Source organism: Marmota monax, unplaced genomic scaffold, assembly GCF_021218885.2.
Source record: "Marmota monax isolate L192 unplaced genomic scaffold, Marmota_monax_Labrador192_F-V1.1 WCK01_AAM20220418_F8-fsc00059, whole genome shotgun sequence".
Taxonomy (NCBI): Eukaryota; Metazoa; Chordata; class Mammalia; order Rodentia; family Sciuridae; genus Marmota; species Marmota monax.
Window position 1 is genome coordinate 5,880,897 of NW_026693595.1, and position 16,599 is coordinate 5,897,495.

Below are 16,599 nucleotides of genomic sequence, written 5' to 3' on the forward strand. Positions count from 1 at the left end.
TGACTACATCATGGGTGTTGAATTCATAAACATTTTATTATGTATTAATACATTATACACATGCCAGCATTGCTAAACCACATTCCAAAATGAATAATCTTGACTATATAAAATAAAGTCTTGCATTCTTAAAATGTCATTCAGCCTGATTAGTTCAGGAAAAACTGGTTGTCATTTTAGCAATCTTTGAGCTTCATTAAAATTTAGAATTCTATCATAATAGAAAAATAGAACTCATCCTTACCAAGGATCATGATGTCCTTGTCATATCTGGAAACAAAACAGTGACAAAGCATTTTCAAATAATTTAAACAACTTTCCCTAACTATATAGGTAGCATATGTTCATTGAATATATTTTTAAAAATATAATCAAAAGTAAGAAGTTAAATATATCTTTTGAACCTAAGATAACTACAATAAACAGTAACATTTGTTTGTGTGTGCTCAGAAATCTTACGCCTTATTTATAGATAATGTGAGTCAGTAGAAAGAGAATGTAGATCCACCCTTCTTGTCTTTATAGAAATCCTCAGCATGTCATTGCAGATATTTGGGGCCCTAGAATAGCTCCTTTCAGCTATAGGGTCAGTAAATATCCTGGTACATGAGTCAAATAAGAGCAGCCCACCAAAGCAATGTCATTGCCCTAATTCAACTGCAATTTCCCTCCTAAACAAATTTTCCTGAATTCCAGTTATCTGTCTGAATATTGTTTGCTATCAATATGTGTAATATTGGCATTTGAACCCATATCTATATTATGATCTGGAGTGACTTTATAGGGTCTTTTGCTGAAAATCTCTCATACTACATCGTTATATACCTTGATTCATAAAGATTTTATAATGCCTGGAGGGCTGTTCTCAATATACACATATTGATATATATTGAATTCTTCTCAATATTAGACCATCTGAACTTTATTATGGTATTTCTCTTCCTTTGCCTTATCTTCAGAGTATTTGAATTTGGAATGGATAAATCTTGAATATTTTATTGAGAAAATATTTCCCAACTTGGTTTTCTGTCATATTTTTGTCATCTTTCAAATCAAAGCCTTTACTCCACACTGAATTGTGCACATTTTTAGTACTAGAAATCTGTGCACACACAGAACATACAAATAGTTCCTGTTACAATGTTGATACCATTTCCTCTCTCTTGATAGGATACTTTGATCTTATTGTAGGCCAGGAGTGCTTTATCTGCAATCTTCAAACATCCAAAGGGACCAAGGACTGAATTCAAACGGGGAATGAACTTGAATAGGAAAAAATATGATTTTTTATATTCAAGACCTATAGCTGAAGTTTAGCAGTGTCTTTGACTACTAATGCAGACAACAAACCACAAGTGTTAGCAATATCTATGACTTTGTCACAGGTACAATTCACAGTTATTTTCACAAAATAACTATCACCTTACAGTTATAGATATCTTAAATATTATTTATATTCATCTCTACTGTGAAATTATGAAAGTTATTAGACCTACTGCTAAATCTTGGTATTTGATATATCAATAAAAGCTTGAATATTTTATTCTGTCACCAGTTTCTGGCTTACAATTTAAACAGCTGTATTTCACTATTGGTTTTCTTTGTAAACAGAGATAGTTTATTTTATGCATAAAAGCTGTTTTGAGAATAAGAGTATCATCCATGAATTTATTTTAGTTCCCCAAAGATTAGGATAACATAGTAAGACATAATAATAATGTCACATTTATGAGCATTAACAACTTTCTAAGAGGAAAACTAGATAAACTTTAAGATCTAATTTAACAGTCAGATATTTTTATTTAGAGGACATCATTTTAAAATGCATCCTTTAAGCCATTCTGACTTCAACCTATTTTTCTTTGATTTATATATATTGGCCCTATTTCTCTCTCTCAGTAGCTACTTATTATTTGATATATGTTCTTCTAATATTTTTCTTAGGCATTTAATTGTATTTTTAAAAAATTGGATGATAACCTGCAGAGTTTTACAGATTGCTTTTTTTTGTTTATTTATTTTACAATCTACTAAAAAGATCTTGCATTATCATGGTGTTTTACACATTATCTTAATGGTGAGATAATACTCCTTTGATAGATGGGCCACACAGAGCCAGACTTTCTTAGACTACAAAAGCATCTTTTCACTGGTTTCTACACTTTGTTTTGTTTTGTTTTAATTTAATTTTATTAGTTTTTAAATACATGACAACAGTGGAAAGCATTACAATTTTTATTACACATATAGGGCACAACATTTCATATTTCTGTATATAAAGTATGTTCATGCCAATTTATGCCTTTATACATGTACTTTGTTGTTGTTTTTTGCATTACAATTCTTATTATACATATAGAGCACATTTTTCATATCTCTGGTTGTATACATAGTATATTCACACCAATTCCGTGTCTTCATACATGTACTTTGGATAATAATGATCATCACCTTCCACCATCATTAATAACCCCATGGCCCCTCTCTTCCCCTCCAACCCCTCTTCCCTATCTAGAATTCATCTAGTCCTCCCATGCTCCCACTCCCTATCCCACTATGAATCAGCCTCCTTATATCAGAGAAAATATTCCGCATTTGGTTTTTGGGATTGACTAACTTCACTTAGCATTACCTTCTCTAACTCCATCCATTTACCTGCAAATGCCATGATTTTATTCTCTTTTATTGCTGAGTAATATTCCATTGTGTATATATGCCACATTTTTTTTATCCATTCATCTATTGAAGGGCATCAAGGTGCTTCTACAGTTTAGCTATTGTGAATTGTGCTGCTATAAACATTGATGTGGCTGTGTCCCTATAGCATGCTGTTTTTAAGTCCTTTGGGTATAGACTGAGGAGAGGGACAGCTGGGTCAAATGGTGGTTCCATTCCCAATTTTCCAAGAAATCTCCATATTGCTTTCCATATTGGCTGCACCAATTTGCAGACCCACCAGCAATGTATGTGTGTGCCGTTTTCCCCACATCCTCGACAACACTTATTGTCGTTTGTATGCATAATAGCTGCCATTCTGACTGGAGTGAGATGAAATCTTAGAGTAGTTTTGATTTGCAGTTCTCTAATTGCCAGAGATGATGAACATTTTTTCATATATTTGTTGATTGATTGTATGTCCTCTTCTGAGAAGTGTCTCTTCAGGTCCTTGGCCCATTTGTTAATTGGGTTATTTGAGTTTTTTGGTGCTTAGATTTTTGAGTTCTTTATATGCCCTAGAGATTAGTGCTCTATCTGATGTGTGAGGGGTAAAAATTTGCTCCCAGGATGCAGGCTCCCTATTCACCTCACAGATTGTTTCTTTTGCTGAGAAGAAACTTTTTAGTTTGATTACATACCATTTATTGATTCTTGGTTTTAATTCTTGTGCTATAGGAATCTTATTAAGGAAGTTGGGGCCTAATCTCACATGATGAAAAATCCTACTTTTTTCTTCTATTAGATGCAGAGTCTCTGGCTTAATTCCTAGGTCCTTGATCCATTTTGAGTTGAGTTTTGTGCATGGTGAGAGATAGGTGTTTAATCTCATTTTGTTGCATATGGATTTCCAGTTTTCCCAACACCATTTGTTGAAGTTGCTATATTTTCTCCAATGCATGTTTTTGGCAACTTTGTCTAATATAAGATAATTGTAATTTTGTGGGTTAGTCTCTGTGTCCTCTATTCTGTACCATTGGTCTACTGGCCTGTTTTGGTGCCAATACTATGCTGTTTTTGTTACTGTTGCTCTGTAGTATAGTTTAAGGTCTGGTAGAGTGATGCCACGTGCTTCACTCTTCTTGCTTAGGATTTCTTTAGCTATTCTGGGTATAAGAGTATTTTTCCACATGAATTTCATAATTGCTTTTTCTATTTCTATGAGGAATGCCATTGGGATTTTGTGTTTTTAAAGTGATGACTTAGAACTTGGAAAAAATAGATAGAAAATTAAAAGTAAAACAAAAAGAGAAGGATAAAAAATGGATAGACTTGGGAGAAGAAGGGAGATCCCAAAGGGTTTTAAAGAGGATGTGTCCAAACTCTGCTTCTAGATGATGCTAATCTCATCCAGGAAAGGAATTTCCAGATTAATATGAATTATTTCTAACAGATCTATAAGACAAGGCAGATGCACTTTTATAAGTACAACTTATATACTTTTATTTATGTACTTGTTTACTTTTCATACTTTTTGTTATTCAAAAAAACAATTCTGGAAGAGGGACTTTTGAATGCGGAACTCATTTTTAGGCATTTCCCAAAGTACAAGACTCTGCAGCCAGAAATGTTTTCTCTGTTCCACATGCTCCCATCCCTAAAGACCTGACCATCTTTAGCAAGAATCTCAGAGAGGAAAAAAAAGCCCCAACAATCTCATTCTGATTACATGCCCACTTATTATACAACCATGTCATGAGGATGTTTCTAGTTCCTGTACATCCACAAAAAAGAATGAATTATGGAGGAAGTTCAGTGAAGGGTAACTGAAATGATTACAGGACAGATTCAGACTTGATTTGAGAAGGCAAAGGCCAAACAAACCAAAACCAAAGCACCACACAATTCTGAAAGTATAAATAAGATGGAGATGGATCTGTTAAATTCTGGAACACAGAACTTCTTTTAAAAATAATTGATTTTTTAGAAATTAAGAAAAAGTAAATGGTAGAGTCACCATGCACAGCAAGTAGTAATCCTGTCGACTACTTATCTCCAAAGATGACATCTGTCACTATAAACAGAAAAGGGGCTTAGGACAGTTAAGTGTATGTATGATGGCCATCTTGGGGGTTCATTAAGGGAAAGCAAAAGTGGCAAGCCTACATGTCTAAATTCCTAAAGGTACAGACAAAATTTTTTAGAAAATCAAGAAAAAGGAGCCACTCAATGAATGGGATTCTGATGCTCTGACCATGTAGCTTTTGTTTTCATGAGTTGCATATTGTATCTGCTTTGCCAACATCAGTGGCTGCCATGTCAATGCCTCTCATTTTTAAAGAAGAAATGTGCTGGGACAACCAAGTTGTTATTTTTCCAAGGAAAGATCATATTATTTATGGTTCACTGGAAAATATGAGTCTTGTATGACTCACACCCATGTATTTAAAATTTATTTATTTATTTTTAGTCATAAATGACAGTAGAATCCATTTTGATACAATCATACAAGCATTGAATATATATTATTCTAGTTGGGATCCCATTTTTGTGACTGTACATGATGGTATAATTCACTGTGATGTTTTCATGTATGTACATAGGAAAATTACATCAGATCCATTCCACTGTCTTTCCTTTTCCTATCTCCCTCCCTTCCCTTTATTCCCCATTGTCTAATCTTCTGAACTTCTGTTCTTTTCTTTACCTCCACCCTTTATTGTAGGGTAGCTTCCGCATATCAGAGAAAACATTCAACCTTTGGTTTGGGGGCCTAACTTATTTCACATAGCATGATAGTCTCCAAATCCATCCATTTACTGGCAAATGTCAAAAGTCATTCTTCTTTATGGCTGAGTAATACTCCATTGTATTTTCTTTATCCATTCATCTGATGCAGGGGCACCTAGTTTGGTTCAATAGCTTAGCTATTGTGAATTGAGCTGCTATAAATATTGATGTGGCTGTTTCACTGTAGTATGTTGATTTTAAATCCTTTGGATATTTAAAAATGGGTCTAATTGTGGTTCCATTCCAAGTTTTTGAGGAATCTTCACACTGTTTTCCAAAGTGATTACACTAATTTGCAGTCCTACCAGCAATGTATGAATGTACTTTTCTCCCCACATCCACATTAACATTTATTATTACTTGTATTCTTGTTTCAGAAAATAGTTATTTCTTTTTTATGAAGCATATATTTCTAGGTTCTCATACATGGACTTCTCACAATTGTTCTGTGGACCTTAGGACTACTCCCACTCCACTCTAACAGGCAGAATAAATCTTGTCTGTAGGGATTCAGAGCCAACAACATCAATCTAGATCATTCCTCTCTGTCAATCTTCATCAGTAAATAAAGTTGCAAAATAAGAAAAAAAAATGATAGATTTGTCTGGAAAATGGTTACTATATCTTCTATTTGGAAAATGAGAGTTAGTTACATAAGGTCCACCTGTGCTTTGGCAAGGAAGAAGTTAAATTCCTCGATGCTGGAAGAGTTAAGAAACAGCAGAATATTTTTTGCTGAAGTCAAATAAGGAAGATATGCTGGATGTCAAAGCTAGGGAAAGGGGGAGAGATGTCAATGAGATGTATTGATTAATCTGTTTCCCTTTCCAAGTAACATCACATGTACCTTGGGGAGGGGCGGGTAAGCAGTCACCTGCATGACACTTGTCTTTGGCCTTTTTGCAATGGGTCTTAGAAATCAGAGATGCAGAGTTCAGTTCCCCCGGACATAATGGAATGAAAGCAGGCAAACAGAGCATCAAAATGCAATAAATGATAACAGTAAAGTAGGGAAACCATCACTTATGGTGTCATGCATGACAAATATTCTGCGATTCATTAATATAGTTAGCTAAGATTGACTAAATGCCAGGCATTTTTCTCTCTACATGCACAATTTCGCCCTCATATTAATCCTGTGTGATTCATGTATTCTGAGGAAGTTGAGGCATAAAGAAGTTTCAATAACTTGCCCAGGGTCATACTGCTGATGATTTACAGAGTTGACATTAAATCTCAAAAAATTAATTTTATTGGGCCAGGATTGTGGCTCAGTGGTAGAATGCTTTTCTAGCATGCACGAGGCATTGGGTTTGATCCCCAGCACCACATTAAAAAAAAAGAAGAAGAAACTAAGTAAAAAAATCAATTTTAGAACTCTCACTTGTAACAGTTTACCATGTATTTGGAAGATATGCTCTATTCTGTTCAATAAGGCATGGAGGAAATAAGGGAAAACCCCAGCTAATAAGCTCTGCACATAATTTGGCAAATATTTTAAAGGAATCTTAATATACAGTATTGCTGAATATACATAGAGGTGAGCATCTATATAGTTTATTGGTGTATTTGTAAATAAATTCAACTTTTTGTAGATCAGTTTTATAATAGATAGTAAAGCCTAAAGATAAGAATATTTATACCCAAGATTAATTTTTAGTTTAGAAAATTGTTTTAGTAACATGAGAAATAATTTCATTAAAAATGGTAGGTAAAAAAAGTTATATATAATGAGATTAAACTTTTATTTTTTGTTGTTGTTGTTGTTGTTTTTTGTTTGTTTTTCAGTGGTAGGGATTGAAACTAGGGCCTCATACATGCTAGGCAAGTGTTCTACCACTGAGCTAGAAACAAGTCCAAAATCTAGGTTTTCAAAGACCTTAGAAAAGAAATTCAGATTGAAGTACATCACAGTGTTAACAGAGTTATCTTCAGGTGGCTGTCTTATGGGTTTCTTTTTTTTTTTCTTTTTAAAACTTTCTGATGCTGTCCAAAGAGTCTTTGTAACAACAACAACAACTCATTATGTTTTAATAAATGCTACTTAATGCCTAACCCTGTGCCTGGCTCATGGGGAAATTCAATAAATGTTTATCAAATTGAAAAAAAAATAAGGCACAGAGGTATACCTTCTCTGGACTTCCATCCTGGGTAAGCAGAGCTTACCACCACCTCTTCAATTTTTTTTTTCTGATCTAGTATGTCAGTCTCTGTGTTATAACTTTTTCCACTTATATTTTACAAATTATTTGTGTATTGGGGGTTAAATATATCATTGCACCATTTTTTTCTTCTGGTAACATATCTTTAATATCTATTTTCTCTCTTTGCTTGCCTTCTTTTATTTGGAAGGCTAATCAGTTTACCTAAGGAGATCAAAAACCCCAGCAAAAAAGAAATATGTCATGGCTGCCACATGTATGTCTCCTTGGGCACACTGTGGAAAGGCTCTCTAATGGATTTATGTAAGATGTAGAGAAGCTGGGTTTGGTATTCCAATTGCAGAGCAAATGTGAAAATACTCATAAGGATATATAACACAGTATCTGGCGCATAGCAGCACAATGTCTATTCAATTGTTTGAGTCTAAATCTTGTGCTCACAATTTAATATTGTAACAGAAATGCAAGCACAAAAAGGCTTCCACAGTGAGATGCCACTTTATACTTATCGCCATGGCTATTATTGTTTTAAAACCAGAAAATAAGAAGCCTTTGTGAATTTGTAACAAATTAGAATCCTGATGCGTTGCTGGTGGGAAGGCAAAAATCATGCAGCCACTGTGGAAAATTGAATGTTAACCCCTCAGAAATTTAAAAGAGATTTGCCATATGATTCACTACTTCCACCTGTGGGTATACACTCAAAAGAAGTGAAAATGGAGTGAGAATTTTGTTCATTCTTGTTTGTAGCAACATTATTCACAATACTCATAAGATGGAAGAAACCCAAATGTCCCTGGATATTTGGTGATATATATGCACAAGAAAATATTGGATTTTGAAAAGAAAGGAAATTCTGGCTCATGCTACATCATGGATGGACCTTGAAGACAAGTAAAATAAGACAGACCCAGTGGTTTCCTATATAGGATATACTTGGAGTAGTCAAATTTATAGAGACAGAAAGAAAAAAATGGTGGTTGCCAGGGGTTGGCAGTGAGGAGGGGGAAATGGGGATTTATTGTTGCATATGTGTTTTTATTTTGGGAAGATAAAAGTTCTGGAGGTGGATGTTGGTTATAGTTATACCACAGTGTCAGTATGCTTAGTCACACTTAATGATGTTTAAAAATTGATAAAAAGTTAAGTTTTATGATATGTGTGTGTCATGATTATTAAAAAGGAATGTTAATGAGATCTGAAGTCCACTTATTGTTGGTGAAATCTTCAGAATTTATTACTTCTCTATGTAAGGAACTATCAAACACCTACTCCTCTGGGACACATGGATATTCCATTTGAACAAAGATCTTTTCGAAGTCTTTCATGGATTAAATTGAATAACTCTCATTGAGTTTCTTGGTGCTTAGTCTATTTTTATAAGGAAACCATTGTTTCATCAATTGGAAATGCAGAACAGATATGAGAAACTCCATATGATAAAATTCATAGTATTAGGATAAAGGAGAGATTCTTGAAATGTTATCAAATCACTGTTCTCGGAGGTTCTATAGCAGTATATAACCATTTTAAATGAAAGTGCTTATGCCATTCCTTTTTTTATAGCACATGTCCAGGGCAATGATAGACTGATACCAGATCTGAACCCTTTCTTGCCCCAGAGTTCTGTGACTAGGTAAATCTGTTCTCTGGAATGTGGGAAATTATTTCAGTCCCTGGCAAGAGTGATAATTATGCTGTTTACTATCCCAGGTCCCAGAGTAGCATAATCCACAGCCAGTAGGAAAATAGGAAAGTCTCTCAGTTTGTAAAGGTTTATAAGAAGTTGTCAAAATTTATAAACTAAAAACATGAAACTTTTTTTTTTCAGTGCCAGAGACTGAACTCAGGGGCACTCAACCACTGAGTCACATCCCCAGCCCTATTTTTAGAGAGTTGCTTAGCGCTTGGCGGTTGCTAAGTCTGGGGCTTTGAACCCAAGATCCCCCTGTCTCAGCCTCCCTATCTGCTGGGATTATAGGCGTTAACCACCAGGACTAGCTTGTTAGAAGGCTTTTAATTGTTGCTTCAATCTCTGCTTGATATTGGTCTCTTTGAGTTTTCTATTTCCTCATGGTTCAATTTGGGTAATTCATAGGTGTCTAGAAATTTGTCAGTACGTTCTAGTTTTTCCAGTTTGTTGGAGTATAAATTTTCAAAATAGTTTCTTATGATCCTCTGAATTTCAGAAGTGTCTGTAGTGATATCTCCTTTTTCATCTCTAATTTTGTTAATTTGGGTCTTCTCTGTCTTTTGGTTAGTTTGGTTAAAGATTTATCAGTCTTGTTCATCTTTTCAAAGAAACAACTCTATTGCATTGATCCTATATGTTTTTAATTATTCTCAATTTCATAAATTTTTGTTCTGTTTTTAATTATTCTCTGTCTTCTACTGATTTTGGAATTTATTTTCTTTTTCTAGCACCTTGAGGTGTAACATTAGATTATATTTGTGATCTTTCTGTTTTTTATGTGGGCACTCAATGCAGCTTTCCTCTTAGAACTGTGTTCATATTGTTCCAGAGATTTGACATGTTGTATCTCTGTTCTCATTTGTTTCTAAGAATTTTTTTAATCTCTCCCCTGATTTTTTATACAACCCATTCCTAATTCACATATGTATTATTTAATCTCCAGGTGTTAAAATATTTTTTATTATTTTCTTGTTATTAATTTCTAATTTCATTCTATTATGATCTGGCAGAATGGAATGAATTACCTATATTTTTTTCTTTATTTGCTAAGACTTGCTGTGTGTCCTAACACGTGGTCTATTTTAGAGAAGGTCCCATGTACACCTGAGAATAAAGTAAATTCAGTTGCTGATGAATGAAATGTCCAGTATATGTCTGTTAGGTCCACTTGATGAATATTATGTTTTATGGAAAGTAAAGTACTGAGGATTATAATGGAGCAAATTATAATCCATGCATGTATGACTGTATCAACACAAACTCCACTATTATGTATAACTGTAATACACTAATCAGTATATTAAAATATTATTAATAAACAGGAAAATGAATTCCAAAAAGGAACATAAAGCAAATAAAAAGAGCTAGTTTGCATGCAATTTGAGTCTTTTTTTTTAAATTTTTTATTGTTGGTTGTTCAAAACATTACATAGTTCTTGACATATCATATTTCACACTTTGATTCAAGTGGGTTATGAACTCCCATTTTTACCCCATATACAGATTGCAGAATCACATCAGTTACACATCCCATCCCTTGATTTACATATTGCCATACTAGTGTCTGTTGTGTTCTGCTGCCTTTCCTATCCTCTACTATCCCCCCTCCCCTCCCCTCCCCTTTTCTCTCTCTACCCCCTCTACTGTCATTCATTTCTCCCCTTTGTATTATTTTTCCCTTTCCTCTCACTTCCTCTTGTATGTACTTTTGTATAATCCTGAGGGTCTCCTTCCATTTCCATGCAATTTCCCTTCTCTCTCCCTTTCCCTCCCACCTCTCATCCCTGTTTAATGTTAATCTTCTTCTCCTGCTCTTCGTCCCTACTCTGTTCTTAGTTACTCTCCTTATATCAAAGAAGACATTTGGCATTTGTTTATTAGGGATTGGCTAGCTTCACTTAGCATAATCTGCTCTAATGCCATCCATTTCCCTGCAAATTCTATGATTTTGTCATTTTTTAATGCAGAGTAATACTCCATTGTGTATAAATGCCACATTTTTTTTATCCATTCATCTATTGAAGGGCATCTAGGTTGGTTCCACAGTCTTGCTATTGTGAATTGTGCTGCTATGAACATCGATGTAGCGGTGTCCCTGTAGCATGCTCTTTTTAGGTCTTTAGGGAATAGTCCGAGAAGGGGAATAGCTGGGTCAAATGGTGGCTCCATTCCCAGCTTTCCAAGAAATCTCCATACTGCTTTCCAAATTGGCTGCACCAATTTGCAGTCCCACCAGCAATGTACAAGTGTACCCTTTTCCCCACATCCTCACCAGCACTTGTTGTTGTTTGACTTCATAATGGCTGCCAATCTTACTGGAATGAGATGGTATCTTAGGGTGGTTTTGATTTGCATTTCTCTGACAGCTAGAGATGGTGAGCATTTTTTCATGTACTTGTTGATTGACTGTATGTCCTCCTCTGAGAAGTGTCTGTTCAGGTCCTTGGCCCATTTGTTGATTGGGTTGTTTGTTTTCTTATTATCTAATTATTTGAGTTCTTTGTATACTCTGGATATTAGGGCTCTATCTGAAGTGTGAGGAGTAAAGATTTGTTCCCAGGGTGTAGGCTCCCTATTTACCTCTCTTATTGTTTCTTTTGCTGAGAAAAAACTTTTTAGTTTGAGTAAGTCCCATTTGTTGACTCTAGTTATTAACTTTTGTGCTATGGGTGTCCTATTGAGGAATTTGGAGCCTGACCCCACCGTATATAGATCGTAGCCAACTTTTTCTTCTATCAGACGGCGTGTCTCTGATTTGATATCAAGCTCCTTGATCCATTTTGAATTAACTTTTGTGCATGGCGAGAGAAAGGGATTCAGTTTCATTTTGTTGCATATGGATTTCCAGTTTTCCCAGCACCATTTGTTGAAGATGCTATCCTTCCTCCATTGCATGCTTTTAGCCCCTTTATCAAATATAAGATAGTTGTAGTTTTGTGGATTGGTTTCTGTGTCCTCTATTCTGTACCATTGGTCCACCCGCCTGTTTTGGTACCAGTACCATGCTGTTTTTGTTACTATTGCTCTGTAGTATAGTTTGAAGTCTGGTATCGCTATACCGCCTGATTCACACTTCCTGCTTAGCATTGTTTTTGCTATTCTGGGTCTTTTATTTTTCCATATGAATTTCATGATTGCTTTCTCTATTTCTACAAGAAATGCCGTTGGGATTTTGATTGGCATTGCATTAAACCTATAGAGAACTTTTGGTAATATCGCCATTTTGATGATGTTAGTTCTGCCTATCCATGAACAGGGTATATTTTTCCATCTTCTAAGATCTTCTATTTCTCTCTTTAGGGTTCTGTAGTTTTCATTGTATAAGTCTTTCACCTCTTTTGTTAGGTTGATTCCCAAGTATTTTATTTTTTTTTTGAAGATATTGTGAATGGAGTGGTTGTCCTCATTTCCATTTCAGAGGATTTGTCGCTGATATACAGGAATGCCTTTGATTTATGCGTGTTGATTTTATAACCTGCCACTTTGCTGAATTCATTTATTAGCTCTAATAGTTTCTTTGTAGACCCTTTTGGGTCTGCTAGGTATAGAATCATGTCACCTGCAAATAGTGATAATTTAAGTTCTTCTTTTCCTATTTTTATGCCTTTAATTTCTTTCGTCTGTCTAATTGCTCTGGCCAGTGTTTCGAGAACTATGTTGAACAGAAGTGGAGAGAGAGGGCATCCCTGACTTGTTCCAGATTTTAGAGGGAATGCCTTCAATTTTTCTCCATTCAGAATGATGCTAGCCTGAGGCTTAGCATAGATTGCTTTTACAATATTGAGGTATGTTCCTGTTATCCCTAGTTTTTCTAGAGTTGTGAACATAATGGGATGCTGTACTTTGTCGAATGCTTTTTCCGCATCTATCGAGATGATCATATGGTTCTTATTTTTAAGTCTATTGATGTGGTGAATAACATTTATTGATTTCCGTATATTGAACCAGCCTTGCATCCCAGGGATGAATCCTACTTGATCATGGTGCACAATTTTTTGATGTGCCTTTGTATCCGATTCGCCAGAATTTTATTGAGGATTTTTGCATCTAGGTTCATTAGAGATATTGGTCTGTAGTTTTCTTTCTTTGAAGTGTCTTTGTCTGGTTTAGGTATCAGGGTGATGTTGGCCTCATAGAATGAATTTGGAAGTTCTCCCTCTTTTTCTATTTTCTGAAGTAGCTTGAAAAGTATTGGTATTAGTTCCTCTTTAAAGGTTTTGTAAAACTCTGCTGTATACCCTTCCGGTCCTGGGCTTTTCTTAGTTGGTAGTCTTTTGATGGTTTCTTCTATTTCCTCAATTGATATTGGTCTGTTTAGGTTGTCTATATCCTCCTGACTCAATCTGGGCAGATCATATGACTTAAGAAATTTATCTACGCCTTCACTATCTTCTAATTTATTGGAGTATAAGGATTCAGAATGATTTTTGATTATCTTCTGTATTTCTGAAGTGTCTGTTGTGATATTGCCTTTTTCATCCCGTATGCTAGTAATTTGAGTTCTCTCTCTTCTTCTCTTCGCTAGCATGGCTAAGGGTCTGTCGATTTTGTTTATTTTTTCAAAGAACCAACTTTTAGTTTTGTCAATTTTTTCAATTGTTTCTTTTGTTTCAATTTCATTAATTTCAGCTCTGATTTTAATTATTTCTTGCCTGCTACTTCTTTTGTTGTTGTTTTGCTCTTCTGTTTTCTAGGATTTTGAGATGAAGTATGAGATCATTTATTTGTTGGTTTTTTCTTTTTTTAAGGAATGAACTCCAAGCAATGAATTTTCCTCTTAGAACTGCTTTCAATGTGTCCCATAGATTCCGATATGTTGTGTGTGTTTTCATTTATCTCTAAGAATTTTTTAATTTCCTCCTTGATGTCTTCTATAACCCATTGATCATTCAGTAACCTATTGTTCATTCTCCAAGTGATGTATGCTTTTTCCTTCCTTCTTTTATCGTTGATTTTCAGTTTCATTCCATTATGATCAGATAAGATGCATGGTATTATCTCTACTCCTTTATATTGTCTAAGAGTTGCCCTGTGACATAATATATGATCTATTTTTGAGAAGGATCCATGTGCTGCTGAGAAAAAAGTGTAACTGCTTGATGTTGGGTGGTATATTCTATATATGTCAATTAAGTCTAGGTTATTAATTGTGTTATTGAGTTCTATAGTTTCCTTATTCAACATTTGTTTGGAAGATCTGTCCAGTGGTGAGAGAGGTGTGTTGAAGTCTCCCATGATTATTGTATGGTGGTCTATTAAACTCTTGAACTTGAGAAGAGTTTGTTTGATGAACATAGCTGCACCATTGTTTGGGGCATATATATTTATGATTGTTATGTCTTGTTGGTGTATGGTTCCCTTAAGCAGTATGTAGTGTCCCTCTTTATCCCTTTTGATTAACTTTGGCTTGAAATCTATTTTATTTGATATGAGTATGGACACTCCTGCTTGTTTCCGAAGTCCATATGAGTGATATGATTTTTCCCAACCTTTCACCTTCAGCCTATGTATGTCTTTTCCTATCAAATGCATCTCCTGTAGGCAGCATATTGTTGGGTCTTGTTTTGTGATCCATTCTACTAGCCTGTGTCTCTTAATTGGTGAGTTTAAGCCATTAACATTTAGGGTTATTATTGAGATATGGGTTGTTCTTCCAGCCATATTTGTTTATTTCTGTTACTAAACATGGTTTGTTTTCCTCTTTGATTATTCCCCCCCCTTTACTGTCCTACCTCCCACTGTTGGTTTTCATTGTTATTTTCCATTTCCTCTTCCTGTAATGCTTTGGCGAGGATGTTTTGAAGAGATGGTTTTCTAGCTGCAAATTCTTTTAACTTTTGTTTATCGTGGAAGGTTTTAATTTCATCTTCCATCCTGAAGCTTAATTTCGCTGGATACACAATTTTTGGTTGGAACCCATTTTCTTTCAGTGTTTGAAATATGTTATTCCAGGATCTTCTAGCTTTCAGAGTCTGTGTTGAAAGATCCGCTGTTATCCTGATTGGCTTACCCCTAAATGTAATCTGCTTCCTTTCTCTTGTAGCTTTTAAAATTCTCTCCTTATTCTGTATGTTGGGCATCTTCATTATAATGTGTCTAGGTGTGGATCTCTTATGATTTTGCACATTCGGCGTCCTGTAGGCTTCTAGGATTTGGGATTCTGTCTCATTCTTCAAGTCTGGGAAGTTTTCTCGTATTATTTCATTGAATAGATTGCTCATTCCTTTGGTTTGGAGTTCTGTACCTTCCTGTATCCCAATGACTCTTAAGTTTGGTCTCTTAATGTTACCCCATATTTCTTGGATGTTCTGCTCGTGGTTTCTTAACAGTCTTGCTGAGCTGTCTATGTTCTTTTCCAGTTGAAATACTTTGTCTTCATTGTCTGATGTTCTATCTTCTAAGTGTTCTACTCTGCTGGTAGTATTCTCCATTGAGTTTTGAAGTTGGTTTATTGCTTCCTGCATTTCTAGGATTTCTGTTTGTTTGTTTTTTATAACCTCTATCTCCCTGTATAGTTGATCCTTTGCTTCCTGGATTTGTTTGTGTAATTCATTGTTGAAGTGATCTTTCATTGTCTGATTTTGCTGTCTAATGTCTTCCTTGATACTCCAGATCATCTGAAGCATGTATATCCTGAATTCTTTATCTGACATTCCATCTGCTGCAGCTGTTACCTCTTCTAAAGTTGAGTTGAACTGCATTGCTTGTGGTCCTTTCTTTCCTTGTCTTTTCATACTGCTTGCGTTTCTTTCTGCTTGTTGAAACTGTTATGTTTTTGAAATGTTTTTTTCCCCTATATATTTATATTGCTCTTGTATAGTTGAAAACTCTCCCTTGCAGGGTCGGGCGGCGGTCTGCCTACCTTGCAGGCGCGGGCGGGGGCTCTGCTCTGCCCCTCCTCCCATTGGTGTGAGGTGTCTACCACGCCCGCGGACCCCTGGGCCTGTTCTGCCGGTCAGTCGCAGGTCTGCCTACCTTGCAGGCGCGGGCGGTGCCTCTGCTCTGCCCTTACTCCAATTGGGGTGACGTGTCTACCACACCGGCGGGTCGCTGGGCTTATTCCGGGCGCGGGAGGCGGCTCTGCTCTGCCCTTACTCCAATTGGGGTGTTGTGACTACCACGCCGGCAGGTCACTGGGCCTGTTCCGGGCGCAGGCGGTGGCTCTGCTCTGCCCCTACTCCAATTGGGGTGACGAGTGTACCACACCCGCAAGCCACCGGGCCTGATCCGCCGGTCGGTTGCAGGTCTGCCTACCCTGCAGGCGCGGGCAGCGGCTCTGCTCTGCCCCCCCTCCAATTG

General features: G+C 35.9%; 1 protein-coding gene across 11 annotated transcripts in view; it reads left to right on the forward strand.

The window, feature by feature from the left end:
• The window catches only part of Trpm3 (transient receptor potential cation channel subfamily M member 3), a 536,247-nt gene that overhangs the window by 82,687 nt on the left and 436,961 nt on the right, over positions 1-16,599 (forward strand). The window lies entirely within an intron of this gene.